The sequence below is a fragment of the Castanea sativa genome, chromosome 3 (genome assembly GCF_040712315.1).
Source record: "Castanea sativa cultivar Marrone di Chiusa Pesio chromosome 3, ASM4071231v1".
Classification (NCBI taxonomy): domain Eukaryota; kingdom Viridiplantae; phylum Streptophyta; class Magnoliopsida; order Fagales; family Fagaceae; genus Castanea; species Castanea sativa.
In genome coordinates this window covers 4,241,941-4,255,434 of record NC_134015.1, presented here as the reverse complement: position 1 = coordinate 4,255,434, position 13,494 = coordinate 4,241,941, and positions in this window count along the sequence as shown.

Below are 13,494 nucleotides of genomic sequence, written 5' to 3'. Positions count from 1 at the left end.
ATTAATGGAGGACAAGAGGAAAAGAAGAGGTGTGTGAATCTTATGTAATTTTATAGCATATATTAACTAACTAAAAGGAGGATTGCAAGGAACAACTTTTTCTAACTTATGTGGGACTGTAAGGAGGAGAGCTAGATGATATCAGATCAGATTGTATGCTAGACCATAATATAAATTTCTTTTGATTTACCCAAAAAGACAAAAATTAAAATTTGAGCTTTGCCCACCAACCATTTTATGTTAAAAATGAAAAAGTTACAGAGCTCAATGATAGTTGGATGATTATTGGCCCGCCGTGGTCGGCTATGTAAAGTTGGACACCAATAGAAGAGGAGGGCCATGATGACATTAGACCTTTGCCATTCGAATTGGATTACAATGAAATCAACATCATATTCATTAACATAGTGAAGGCAGATTCAAAGATCAATAAAGTAAAAAAGATGAGAGAAAGCTATGATGTTTTTTTTCTTTTTTGAAAGGTATATCATATATGCATGTTAACCCTAGCATTGCTCTATTGTCACGTATCATATATGCATGTTAAACTAATTTGGAAAGAGCATATATGTAGAGAAGAGTGCATTTGGATGAGTCCTGTTAAAGTATTCATTTGCTGAAATTACTATAGAAAATAAAGCTTCTCCTCTAGCGTAAGCAGATCCGTCAAAATAGACTCAAAAAGTTTGAAAAGCACTCACAAAACCTGTAAGGCTGTAACCCAATTAAAGTGATTAGGATGGAGTTTCGATAATTCTCATATTCAAACCAAAAAAAAAGGAATCAATGTATATGCAAAATTTGTGATGACTTTCTCATGTCACTTCCATGAGACTGTGACCCTTTTGCTTTGTTTTTCCTCTCCCACTTGCTTTTTAAAGGAACAAATCTTTGAGATATGGAGCATAAAAATATCAATAAGTTTTTAGTCAGATTTTTTACACCTTGCCTTTTCTTTGTGTTATAATGGGTCCAAATGAGACCTGGGTGATCTATTTGGTGAAAAATTCTGTGTCTATGTCTCTATGACATAACTGGATAAATTAAATATGGTAAAGGTAATACAGCTTAGTACTTTTATACAAGGAACTAGTAATAAGCAACACACTTCTTTTGAGTAGTTAAGTCAAGTCGAGTGTAATTCAAATAATTAATGTCTATTTGTTAGCATTTATTGGAAAAGTAATTCCAAGTCTCAAAATACAATATTAGAATAGGTCTTGCTAATGGATTCAGATCCTCTAGAATTCTTAGGGTACTCTACCAGTAGAGTTCATTAAATCCTAACCACTCTTTAATGATTTAATGGTTTAGATTCTGCCATGTCAGCATTTCATTAATAATATTCTTGAAATAATAAAATAATGTTGTAAACAAAACAATTAAGATGATTGTTAATAAAATGCTGACATGGCAAAATCTAGACCATTAAATCATTAAAGAGTGGTTAGGATTTAATGAACTCTACTTGGTAGAGTACCCTAGGAACTCTAGAGGATCTGAATCTCTTGCGGATGGGTGTTTCGTTACCTTTTTTTTTTATTCTTCTATTATGTTTTGGGAAGTCTCAAAATATGGTTCTTTTTGAAAAATTGATAAACATTAATAATTATCAAATTTTTTTTTTTATAAAAAACTAGTGTATAAGGGGGAGTTGAACCCAAATTCTGCACATGAGAATAGCTAGGTGTTAGGTTTTTTTAGTGTCGGCTATCCACGACAAATATATGTTGTAATTTTGGCTTATGAGCATTTGTAATTGGTATGGGTATTATTTGGGTTGAAGAATGAAGTTTTTGTTCACTATGCTAGCTAGTCTGAAGATCTCAGTCTATCGAAATCCTATGATCAGTAGATTGAAACTAGAGTTTGGATAGAAAATCTTGTTAGAGGCAGAAAATTTTGTTAAAGGCTAAAGTGAAAATAGACTTTAACTTTAAGAGGGAAATTGCAATAAAATGGAAGATGATTTTTTAACAAGCTCTTTGATTTTGCAAGAAGAATAATATATCTATATAACGAGATGATGAGAGAATCAACTAAAGTATTTGGCTTTTGCAACCACAAAATTTGTCGAGAATAAGTTCTGCAATAAAATGAAAAGATGACTTTTTTTTAGGATTCATAACATGATCAACCATAAATAATTTTTGGGATTCAAAATAACATCAAGTTCCGTATTTATTGTTCCATTTGAATCTTAGAATATTTCTTATTCTTGAAAGAAAAAAATTGTTATTTCATGCTTTGACCCCTCTTAATATGAAATTCCAGTTTCATCATACTGATTACACTCACATTTGCAACATCAGTTTCATTTAATATTATTTTTATCACTAGAAATATATTTTCACATAATATAATCTCAATTTTAGAGATGATTAGATACGACTACTCGAAGACATTATCCAAATTTGTAGTTCAATAATTAGATTCTTGGTATAAAATAGCCAGCACTGTGTTCAAATTTAGTAAGCAACTATATATGTATCATTGGTTTGGTTTAATATTATTATTGTTGTCTCTAGCTTCTTTGGGTAGGATTGAAGCTGGGCTATAGTTCAACTTACAATATTACATAAAGGAATCATTTGCCCTACAATGACAACAACAAAAAGACGAAGAAAGAAAAAATCATTTGCACTATTTGCAATGTGCTTAACAATTAAACATCTACTAAAGCCTAAATTATTGGAATTGGACCTCCACTTTTACTCTTTTTAACAACCAAATTTCTCTTTTGTCTCTTCTCAAAAAAAATAAAATAAAATAAAATTCTCTTTTGTCCTTTTGGTATGTGTGATTTTTCTCCACCTCTCAATTTAGCACATGCAACATGCAGTTCTTCCAAATTTAGAATTGGGCTTGGCAAAGTTCGGCTGTCGACATTAGTTTAAGTTAGGCCTTTTCAAAGTTGAGCTTGAGTCTGTCGAAATCTGACTAATCAAACCATCAAACTTTAACTGGGCTTTATTGAAATTAGGATATCTAAAATAGTACATGCGTAGGAGTTTCTGATTAATCACTGTATTGTACGTGTATGGGTTGCTCAACCACGTACTTTCAAGAAAGCACAAACGTAGATGAACATATTAAAAATTGCTTTCTGCGTTGCTATCCAATTATGAATTAAAATACCAAGAAACAATGAGCTCCTAGTACAAGATATCAATCAACCACTAACTGATTTTTTCAAACTTAACATAGTCGGCTTCAATATAATTGGAAGAACTTATGTTATGTTATGCCCCCACATGTTCAAGGGTTTAACTTGAACTTCAATTTCTTAAACAAAATATGGAAACTAAAATGGGAAAAAGAGCAATTTGGACCGTTCTTGCTTAACCACGTATGACATGTGTTCAAGAAAAAGTACAAAAGTTAAACATCAACATAATGACTTGCTTTCTGCTGCCTTGCTATCAAATTATATATTAATTAAAACATATATATTAAGAAGACGAGCTTATCTCACCATATTTATGCCTTTGCAATGCTTTGATGTCCATTGTTGTTGAACTTGATTCTCACTGTTTTATTGCTGTTTGCTAAAGCTCAAGCTAGTTGAAAGAGACTCAAGTAGAGATCGCTCAAGCTCACATGTACTATGACAACATTATGGAGAACAATTTGAGGGTTTTTATTTTATTGTTTCATATTCACGCTCTTTCATATTGTTTGATGTTCAATTTTTTTTTTCACATCAGGTGTAAAATGTGAACATTTACTATGAAAGTTTGAATATTGTGTGAAATATTTTACGTACAAAAATGCGAAATGATAAATTTGTTTTTATTCAAAAGCAAGGGCAGATAGAACAACAACAACAAACTTTTATGCACCAACCGGACATTTTCCACCACTCATCTTATGGCCACCACCACTGCCATCAATGATGCACGAAGCTTCACCACCATGAACCTGCTCGGACCACCACTCATCTCATAGCTCCTCTCCATGTTTGGATTAAGAGGGCGAGCTTCAAATCTAAAACACAAAAGCAACATGATCAATATAAGCCTCTCCCAAAATCTCAACCTATCTTCTTCTTCTTCTTCTTCTTCTTCTTCTTCTTCTTCTTTTTTATTTTTTATTTATTTATTTATTTTATTTATTATTATTTTTAAATGTCTATAAGCTTTCTAAAGCAATATCAGCATGTGGCATAGACTGTAGAAGTGTTAATGTAGGAGTGAAGAATGAAGCGTGTTGGTTTGATGGGTTTTATAGAGTTGAAGAAACTAGCTTTAGATGATGGTGCCAAATTCATGGCAGGGCCAATTGGTGAATTAAGAATTTTGTGTGTCGTTGGACTGTAGGCCACATATGGGATAGGGTTGGCCAACCCATTAGAGATGGTCGGCAATAAGGTGGACATGTGGGGTTAAGTGTCCTCCATGTCAGCAGAGCTAGTCTAGGAAAGAATACTAAAAACAATTGTTATCGGAGAAAATCTAACACAATGTCTTATTTGTCACAACTGTGATATGACTGTATGAGTGATAGTGAAAAATTTGTGGATCTATGTGTAAGTGATAAGCAATTACTCACAATTTGCCACATCAAAATTATGGTATAAAGTTGTGAAATAGTGTGTAATCTTAAAACTACTCTTCTTATAGGGTGTTAAGTCATGGTTGTTGATAGATGAAAACATTGAAAAGCTAAATAATGATAAGTTTATATTCTTTACAATCATAACTTATCCTTTTAGCTAGATGTAAAATCGGTCATGTTAAGAAGTGTATTTGTGCACTCATTAAGTTTGAGTTTTATAACATAGTCGATTCCATTTTATAAGAAGTTGAGTAATTTTCAGTTTAAAGTTCATGTTTTTATTAATTTTTGTTATTTTTCAATGCAAGTGAGACTATTTTGATGAAAAATTTGTGATAATGGTTGTCTATACCGACCACAACACAAAAACATAGAGGTAAGTGTGAAAAAATTGGTGAAACCTTTGGTGCTAAGAGACTTTTTTTGGAAGAAACTGTTAAAACTATTACAAATAAATAAATATTAATTTTTTAAAATAATTTGTGACACATCAACCTGTAACGTTTATATATATATATATATATATTAGGATTATATAATTATCTATAATTGTAAGATGCACATATTATTGGAAGAAATATATATCAATAGATGCATGTTCCCTTTATGTAAGAGCAATATATAGTTATATAAGAGACATAGAGAGAAAAGATACACATTTCTTTTTTAATATACAGCACTCTACGTTCATGAGATATCTTGAAAATTTCTTAAACCAATTATGGTGGAATGAAGATATAATTGAGAGAGCGAGAGCGAGCGAGCGAGCTATGGGGGTCCCTCAAAACCTTCCATGTGCTCAATTTAAAAAGTAAACAAACATTAATGGGAAGAGAAAAAGAAGTGATATGTAAATCATATATAATTTTCTAATATATATTAACAAATTAAAGTGAATAGTGTGTGCAAATCTTCTATCTTTAACTGATGTGGAATTGTTAAAAAGAGGAAAGCTAGATGAGATGACATATTTGACCTAATTGTAAAAGTCATGCGATTGTATGCTACATTCTAAGATAATTTCTTTTGAGTTTAATAAAATATTTGCATCCAATTTTATGAGGTTTAAGAGAAGTCATGATAGTTAACTAAACTTTAACCCTAACTTTGTTTGGAAAGGCTAATTATCATACTCGAATTCACAATCTATCACTTTTAGTAGAAATTACTTAATTGCCATCTCATCCAGGAATATATATATAAACTAGATGTTTTTAACCCTTTTTGTTTTCACCAAAAATGAAAAGACTACGGCAGTTGGAAACCAATAGAAGCAGGGGGCCACGTTGAAATTGGATTTTTACTGTCTGAATAGAATAACTATCAAATCAACATCATAAACATGGTGAAGGTAGATTCATAGACCAGCTCAATATGCAAGATATGTAGATGACTATCTTATGTTGATGGAGGAAACTTCAGATTTTATTGCACAAGACATTTGCACGATATTACTTTTGCCACAGTTTGATAAAACTTCTAGAATTTAGATAAAACCCAATATATATATATATATATATATATATATATATATATATATATATATATATATATGTATGTATGTATGATTCTAAAACCCAATATATAAATATATGTATGTATGTGTGTGTGGGGGGGGGGGGGGGTAGGGTGAAGGCAATTCATAAAACAAAAGTAAAACATATAATATGAGGGAATATATGATTTTCCTTTACAAAAGGTATATGTTTGGAAAGAACATATATGTAGGTACTGTAGAGTCTTGTTGAAGTTCATAATTATTTTTTTAAAGTACTATAAAAAAGAAAAGAGAATTTTATTATTATTATTATTTTCAAAGTGTGCAATCGGTAAAATAAATTTTAAAAGTAAAAGAATGTTTTCTTTTGGGGTCAAATGTATTAACATGGTGGATGTGCGAGTCCTAAAGTAACTTTAAGCAGATTGGAATAAGAGCATGAAATTTGGATATTCTATCTTATGTGTTGAATAAATATATAAATAAAAGGAATCAATGCATATATACAGATTTGTGAAGAATTCCTCATATAAATTCCTCATAAAAAAATAAAAAAAGGAATCAACGTATATGATTTTAATTGGTCCTTTAAAAAAGATTAGGAAAACTCTTTTTTTTTTTTTCTTGGGTGGTAACTAATGGTAATTTTATGAAGAAAAATAAAAAGGAACCAGCCCATTATCCTCTTCAACATGGGCAAGAAGGAATAGAAGAGATAGGTTTGGGCTCCCAAGCCAAACAAAAAGGGTTAGCCCATTTTGGGATTATGAAAACTCAATTAAAATCTTGATTCTTATGGATGAGAATGCTATTTATACCCAAAAAAAAAAAATTTACATAATATTTTTCACAACAATTAAGTTGATAAATTTTTACTAATTCTTATTTAAACGTAGTATTGACATCATTTTTTTTTTTATGTATCACTAATAATCTATCACATCAACAGGTGTGAAATTTGTTTTCAATTTTTTTTTACATCTATAAAATTACCCCTTATAAATAAAAATGAAAGACTATTATGATTATATTATATGAAATCATACGTACTTTACAAGATAATTATAGAATTTATAAATTATAAATTTTGTATTTCTCATTAATTTGGAAAGGTAAATCAACCTACCAAATTAAAAAAAGAGTTCAACATAATAAAAAGCCATAGATTTATCTCTTAAAAAAAAGTTTGGAACAAAATTTGGAAGAAAAAAAGAGACTAAAAAATGGATAATCTTTTTGTCAAAGTGTTAATCAGCTGTTTACCTGGCAGCTCCAATGTTTTTTTTTTCTTTCTTTTGGCAATTTTTATTGTGAGATTTTTTTCAAAACCTTTTGGTGAGATTAAAAGAAATAAATTAAAAACATCCACCCACCCTACCGAAACTTAAATTTTGAGTCTTCTTCTCCTACAAACACCCAAAAGATCTCAAAATTTCTAGAGAAGAATCATTCAATTTTAGTCCAAAACAAAACTTCCATCAACCAATAGTCAAAGTCATCAACCTCAATCTTTTTTCCCCCTAAGTGAATGGATTTTTTTTTTTTTTTGGACTCAATCTATACCAATGGGTCTATGACCACTATTTATATCCACTAGTCATATAAAAAACAAGGAATAATTACAATAAACCCACCTGTGGTATGACCTGTTTTCACTTTGCCTACCCGTAGTTCAATCATTTACACTTTGCCCACTTGAAGTTAGTCTCGTTATCCTTCCGTAACCCACCTCTTCATTTGCTGTTAGAAAAACACATTTTTAGGCAAAAACAAATATAACAAGAATAAAAAAGTTAGAGTTTTTGATTGCTGAAGAACTTCTACAAGAATAAATTGGAGGAATACAAATTAAATATAAATAAAAAAATCCAATAGCTTCCAGACCCATCTCCTTCATTTATTTATTTATTATTTTTCCTCCCTCTTCATCTCTATCTCTCTGACTTCTCCCTCTCTTCAAACCCAACCCACTCACGGCATCACCCACAAAAGATGTGTTGTGACTTTGATACAGCTGTGGAGTGACTTTGCGACTTTGATCCAGTAGTGGAGTAATGCCACGTGGAGCAGCGTATGGTTGTCGTAGCCCCTAGCGTGCACCATCGTCGGATCTTCCTCCAGAAGCTTCCGAACGGCTCCGGCGTCGTTTTGGTGCACGTGCCAGAGAATCGAAGAGGTCTGGCTCACTCTCACTCTCGCTTTCTCCTTCTCCTTCTACTTCTCATTCGACTGCGACAACGCTAATGCAGAGCCTCAGCCTTCGCTTCCATTGAAGAGCTTCGTGCTCAAAGAGAAGCACAAAGAGTGAGGGAAAGAGAGAGGGTGACTGGGAGAGAGATGGGTCAACGAGAGACGGTGAACGGCCATGGGTTCCTTCGCGTTGAGTTTGGCTCCGATTGTGACTTCAATCCGCCTCTCTCTCTCTCTTTGCTATCTTATTTTCTTTGTTGTGGGTGTAGTGGGTTTGTGTTTGTGTTGCTAGGTGTGGTGGGTCTGGGTTTTGAAGAGGGTTTGCTTTGGTTTTGGTTTGAGATTTGAGAGAGAACTAAGGTGAAGCTTGTATGATTTTTGTGAATAACTGAAAATGTTTAAAAGGATTTTTGTGAAATTAGAATAGATTATTTTCAAGTGTAGGATTTTTGTAAATGTTTTTTAGGATTTATGCGAATATGAAAATTTTATTTGGATTGATTGGCTCAAGAATGTTCATACCAAGAGCAAGTGTGTTCTTGAACCCAAGCTACAAAACCCCCTCTTTAATTCTTGTTATATTTGTTTTTGCCTAAAAATGTGTTTTTCTAATGGCAAATGGAGAGGTGGGTTACGGAAGGCTAACGAGACTAACTTCAGGTGGGTAAAGTGTAAATGATTGAATCACGGATAAGTAAAGTGAAAACATGCCATACCACAAGTGAGTTTACTATAATTATCCCAAACAAGAGATAATTATCCCAAATAGTTACCAGTTTGGACGTAACACCCATGTGATGCCATTAGACTAAATAGTAAATATTCAACAATAGACTTCTATACGATCTTCTCTCTCTCTCTCTCTCTCTCTCACACACACACACACACACACACACACACACACACACACACACACACACACACACACACACACACACACACACACACACAGAGTGTTACAACTTACAAGAAGCTTTAGTGGCATAAATTCACCAATACACACACATGCTAAGTTTTAAATTGTTGAAGTATTAAATGTTATTGTTCAATCAAAAATCTTGTAACTTACTCGACATTTTACAATATTTTAAACATATGTAATGTTAAATATCTTTGACTAATATGAATTTTTTTTTTTTTTTTGTTCATGCAAATTTGTCTCAAATCACATTAATTGATGCTAGAGTTTTTATTATTACACAACAATTGGTATCAAAGCAATTGGTTCAAGTTTTTGGCGATGACAAATATAAAGTTTGAAGTGGATCTCTTTTATGGGATAAATAATTTTTCTTTGACAAAGAACCGTCAAATATATTTTGGTGTAATAAGAAATAAGTAATGCGTTTCTTGAAAAGTCAAAGAAATATGCCACTTTGTTTGACAATGAATGAGAAGAGTTTGAGATGAAAGTAATAGCGGGTACCATTCATTTAAGTCTTGTGAGAGAGCTTGAGATGAAAGTAGTTATGTAAAATAAAAAAAAAAGTAGTTTTTGGGATGCAAAAATACTTTTATTTTTTTGGAATCTCACTCTTGTTATCACACTGTTTCGGGGAAAAAGAAATCATCAAGCGTGGTAACATATATAATGGGCTAGCTATATGCTTTTGCAACTTCTTTAATTACCGACAAGGCCCATTACTATCTCAGTAAGTCAGTAATAGGTTTGCTTTCCAAATCTTGTTTCAGAGTTCCATCTTCAGACTACAATTGGAGCCCCCTTTTTCTAAAGTACACTTTTTTTTTTTTTTTGAGTAATTTCTTAAAGTACACTTTGGTCTTTAGAATTTGGGGCTACTTTTTTTTTTTTTTTTGAATCAATATTTTTATTTTGGTAATTCATGTTTGACTCATTTTATAATGGCCATGCTGTCTAGCTAGTTATGTTAGTAATTTGACTGTTAATTGCCTTTCATAATTAACTGATAAGTATAAGTTTTGTCAACCTGTATGTTCATAGAAGAACTTTGCAACACCACTAAATTTGCTTACTATCCCACACATGGTTCATGAAAAAAAAGTTAAATATCATATTGTGGTGGGCCCGACTGTGAGGTGATATTTCTAAATTTTTCATCAAAAAAAATTTGAAAAATGTTGTAAAATTGTTATGACCGTAGCTTTATTGTATTGGTTTTGCTCCAAGTTAATGAAGTAAAAGTTAATTACGATTAAAACACTATCTAGATTTTCATTAGATAATACGATTGTTTTGTAATTATGTGGCCTCTGGTTGGATGGTTTTTATTAGAGTTGGACTTATATTTTTTATGGTGCATAACAAAATGAAATTATTGAAAATCCTGGCCAAGCCTTCAATTCAACCCGATTCCCGTCATTTTCTTAGAAAATGATATAGCAGTAGTAAGGTACTCAAGACCTAAAAATGGTAAATGTAAATAAATTTAAATTATTGGGATATAGTAAATTTAATCATGCTACCTTTTAATAAATAAAGGCCTAAAATGTGAGAATTTAAATAAGAGATAATGATCGAAATAGGACATTTTGCTCTGATACCTTATTAAATTACTAATTCTTCTAAAAGGTTATATGTATTTTCCAAAATACAAAGATTCTATAATTATATAGGATCCATGGAGGAAAGATGCATATAGGGACAGTAAAAAAAATTTCCATCCCGTTTGACCTGACTTGTCTTCTTTGTCTAATTTCGTCTTATCCCATCCCAAGAGCATATATATATATATATATATATATATATATATATATATTCTATAATCATTTCTTTAACATATATGGTTGTCTCTTTCTCTCTTAGTATCCGTGGTCCTCTTTTTTCTTTAACAAATATGTTTGCTGATCCTAGACTTCTTAGTAATATGTTTGCTTTTCTAATCTGGTTTCAAAGGTCCAGCATCATAGTTCAATTGCATCCAGCATTCCAACTTGCAGTGCAGGCAGTAGTGTATTACATAATATAATATCACAGGTCAATCTCTTCTTTCTTATTTTGTTTTTTTTTTATTTTCCATTTTTTCTGTTATATATTATGATTATAGTAAAGGAAACTTTTACTCTTTAAAGTTTGGAGCTATTTTTATTTTTAACCATTCATATATGATTATGTTTTCATAATGGTCATGCTGTTCATTTTTGTAAGTAATTTGATTGTTAAGTGCCCTTATATTTAACTATTTCATAATTAATATTAGCTCTAGAATATGGAGGAATATAGAAATTTCATCATTCTGGGTAGAAAATTAAACATATTATAGATAATCAGATTACTGACTGTACAGGCGTTACCCTCCTTCAAGTCCATTTGTCTATAAAAGCTCGTTGCACTGACGCCACGTGTAGAACCTTACACTGATCAGACGCACTGGCTCATTCCAGGCAAGTTTTGATGCTCATCTAAAGCCCGAAGCCTAGGGATGGAATCATTCACGGCATGACCGACAAAGGTGAAGCCTCACCACCTCCGATGAATATGTCCCCTAGGCAGGTAGAACTCAAAGTGCATGGCATCACCTAAGGAATACCTCTGCCGGGCATCAAATCTACCAGAGGAGCTAATTCCAATGCCACTGTTACCTTCTCCTCCTTACCACCAAACATCCACTTAAGAGTAATGGTATTGGAGCTCTCTTCCGTTGCCTAGGGAATGCCCCTACCAAGCAATAGATCTAATGGTGGAGCTAGTTCTAATGCCACCGTCACCTTCTCCCACTTGCAATTAAGCACCCACTTAGAAGAAACAATATTGGACCTCTCCTTCCACTGACCAGGAAAATGATCATGGCAATCCCACTAACCTTGACTATAAATAAGCAAAGGAGATTCAGTTGAGGAGGTTAGCAATTCTCGAGAGTAGATACTAAGGAAAGAAAGTGATCATCTTGAGAAAAAGAGTGAGAGCGATCTTGAGGACATAGGGGACTTGGGTACATAGGCTGTCGAACATAAAACCACCCATTGTAGGAAATTCAAAAGCCCACAATACAAGTAGATTGTGAGCCCAAATAGATTTTAGGCCCAATAGTCATATTTGGGTACGCACACTGACGAAATTGGGTTGCAGGGCTAATATGAATATAGAATCAAACATGAAGGTTTAAAATAAAAATTTTGAAATATATATAACCAAAATGAAAACAATCCCAAACTTTAAAGACTAAAAGTGTACTTTCACTTATCGTTAATTGTATTGGTTTGAATCCTTCTAGGATTAAAACAAAACTTCACAACACTCCTAAATTTGCTTACTAGCCTATACACATGTACACACACGTTCCATAAACAAAAAATTTAAATTGTATATTGTGATGGGTCAAAGTGTAACGTGAAAGACAAATTAGAAGATTTTTATTATAACTGTAACTTTATTGTATTATTTTTGCTCTAAGTTTTTGAGAAAAATAAATTACGACTAAAAACCATCTAGGTTTTCATTAGATAATATTTTTTTTTGGGTAGATAATGTCACTTCTGGTTAGAGGCCATGCGCCAAGTTGTAATAGAATGAAATCATTGACAATCCTGGCCAAGCCAAGCTTTTGGCCGATCGACCTCAATGCAACCTTTTGTTTATTTTTACACATAAATATATAATATTATATATGTAAAATAGAAATAAAATAAATAGATTAGAATAAGCTCATCCAAACATATTAGAAGTGCACATTCCCGAAGAGGGTAGAATTTTTTTCAAGTTGTTTTTCTTTGTCCACCACTGGGATGGCTGGTCATTTGGACAAGTGACGACTGCTTGGAGCTTAGGATATGCATCAATATGTTGAACTTTCATAAGTATATTTACTCAAGGAATTTTTTTCTCGATAATTATTTATAGAGAAAAATTAATATCTCTCAAGAAAAACGTTTATCATTGTCAAACTTATATATATATATATATATATATATATATATATATAGCAGAGTCCGAGTCAGCTTAATTGATTGCTGACTTTCCAATCTTTTGGATTTAAACAAGGGCCTTCTTGCTGAATATCTTCCATTCTTAACCTAATCACCACTAATTTGATTTTATCAAATTTATTATCATAGTCCACGTGACTCTTATGCTTCAGTACTATTTGGAACAACACGCTTTCCTCAAATAATATAACTAGGGTTTAACTTTAACTTCAATCTTTTCAACAAAAAAGATGGCAACCAAAAATAAAAAGGAAAACACAAGAGTTGAAGATGAACACAATGACTTGCTTTCTTCCTTGCTATTTGAAGAGGGTAGAATTAAAATAGACGATCAGAATTTACAA